This window comes from Haliaeetus leucocephalus, unplaced genomic scaffold, assembly GCF_000737465.1.
Source record: "Haliaeetus leucocephalus isolate CR32 unplaced genomic scaffold, Haliaeetus_leucocephalus-4.0 Scaffold217, whole genome shotgun sequence".
Taxonomy (NCBI): Eukaryota; Metazoa; Chordata; class Aves; order Accipitriformes; family Accipitridae; genus Haliaeetus; species Haliaeetus leucocephalus.
The window spans coordinates 1,988,701-1,991,134 of record NW_010972653.1 but is presented as its reverse complement, the minus strand read 5'-3'; the positions used below and the strand labels follow the sequence as shown (position 1 = coordinate 1,991,134).

The window sequence follows — 2,434 nt, the reverse complement described above, 5'->3', positions numbered from 1 at the left end:
CCTTGATGCAGTGTAAGCACTGCTCAGCAATAACCAAAACATCCCTGCATTATCAACACCGTTTTCAGCACAAATCCGAAACATAGCCCCATAGTAGCTACTGTGAAGAAAATGAACTCTATCCCAGCCAAAACCAGCACAAGTGCATGCACATAGGGAAGTGGCTGGGGAAGGTGGTGTGGGTTGCTCCTCCCTTGAGAAAAGTCAAATCCATTCGTGGGATTGTCTTCGCTCAAGGACCCGAGTGTACTTGGTGGCGAATGCAGAAGGATGGGGAGATCCAGTGTGCGCCTCAAGGAAATTTAACCTTGGGGGAGAAACAACCTGTGATGTGAGTTGTATGTTGTAAGAAGTAAAGTAGGAGGAGCCACCTGAACCCATGCAGAGTGAGCTTCACAATGAACAGGGCAGCTGGACCCAAAGGAAGCTGGTCTTGGCGCCCAACACTTGAACACGCTGCTTCTCCTGTGCTGAGCACCCATCTTGCCAGATGCGGCCTAAGTCACAGCCTGGTCTTATGAAGATTTGGGGGAGTGGTGGAAGCCCATGGAATGGGAGAATACTATCTATCTGTTAAGGGACAGTAGTTAGTGAGAATATATAAATCTGTATGTTGGGTATAAAGATGGTTTGAGTCATAAATTTTGGTAAGGAGGGACTGCAGTCATGAGAAGTTGATGCAAAGAGATGCATCCCATTTCCCACTGCCTGTTCCTCATGGCCCACGCACTGGGCTCCAACGAAGGACCGTTTCCCTGACCGGGAATCGAACCCGGGCCGCGGCGGTGAGAGCGCCGAATCCTAACCACTAGACCACCAGGGAACACGAAGACGGCCTTAAAATAGATGAGATTAGATCGGATCGGGTCGGGTCAGGTCAGATCAGCATACTGGTTTATCAGTCGCTCAGGGAGAGATTGATGTCCCCTAAACTTGGCTATCTAAGATTTGTCTAATTGAGGAGTTTGAGTTCCCTCGGTGGTCCCTGGAGAGAGAAAGGGAATTCTTCCCACCCTTCCAAAGTACATACGTTCAGACGGTATGAGTCTCCCACGCAAGTTCCCTGTTTCTCTACCAACTACCGTCTATGTGACCAGGTTAGACTAGCTACCTAGTCTAGTTTAAATGCCCAGAGGTACATTAAATTAATCTTACTCTTGGGGTTGATTTAATTTGTGAAAAATTAGGCACCTAATGCTACGTGCGTCACTTCTGTCAGGCTAGGAGGGGCTTGGAGGGGCCTGGGAAAATCCTTTCAGGACTCTAGGCGATTAAATTGTACTGAATGCCTATGTTCAGGCAACTGGATACCATAATGACGGTAGAGCACTCATGATGCAAAGCGGGTCTTAACTCGCACAGCTGGAGTGTTGTGATGGATGGCTATAAGCTCTTCAGAAGGGATAGGCAAGGAAGCAGAGGTGGTGGGGTCGCCCTGTATGTTAGGGAGTGTTTTGATTGTCTGGAGCTTAATGATGGCGATGATAGGGTTGAGTGTTTATGGGTAAGAACCAGGGGAAGGCCAGCAAGGCAGATACCATGGTGGGAGTCTGTTATAGACCACCCACCCAGGATGAAGAGGCAGACAATATAGTCTATAAGCAGCTGGAAGAAGTCTCACGATCGCTAGCCCTTGTTCTCGTGGGGGACTTCAACTTATGAGATGTCTGCTGGAAATACAGTACAGCAGAGAGGAAACAGTCCGGGAGGTTCCTGCAGAGTGTGGAAGATAACTCCCTGACACAGCTGGTGAGGGCGCCAACTAAGGAAGGCGTCCCACTGGACCTGTTGTTTGCGAACAGAGAAGGACTTGTGGGTGATGTGGTGGCTGGAGGCCATCTTGGGCATAGCAATCACGAAATGATAGAGTTTTTGATTCCTGGAGAAGTCAGGAGGGGGGTCAGCAGAACTGCTGCCTTGGACTTCCAGAGGGCAGACTTTGGCCTGTTTAGGAGCCTGGTTGACAGAGGCCCTTGGGAGGCAGTCCTGAAGGGCAGAGGAGTCCAGGAAGGCTGGACATTCTTCTAAAAGGAAATCTCAAAGGCGCAGGAGCAGGCTGTCCCCATGTGCTGAAAGATGAGCCGGTGGGGAAGAAGACCGGCCTGGCTGAACAGAGAGCTTTGGCTGGAACTCAGGAAAAAAAGGAGAGTTTATGGCCTTCGGAAGGAGGGCGGGATGACTCAGGAGGACTCCAAGGATGTCGTGAGGTTATGCGTGGAGAAAATTAGAAGGGTCAAAGCCCAGCTAGAACTTAATCTGGCCGCTGCCATAAGAGACAATGAAAAGTGTTTCTACAAATACCTTAGCAACAAAAGGAGGGCTAAGGAGAATCTCCATCCTTTACTGGATGCGGGGGGAAAAAACGTAGTGACAAAGGATGAGGAAAAGGCTGAGGTACTTAATGCCAAAACCAGCACACACATCTATATTATTA

The 2,434-nt window shown here is 49.4% G+C and overlaps 1 non-coding gene across 1 annotated transcript; it reads right to left on the bottom strand.

The window, feature by feature from the left end:
- Nucleotides 1-751: 751 nt before the first annotated feature.
- Nucleotides 752-823, bottom strand: TRNAE-CUC. The gene has a single exon. It is a non-coding gene; the product is annotated as a tRNA-Glu (tRNA).
- Nucleotides 824-2,434: the final 1,611 nt, after the last annotated feature.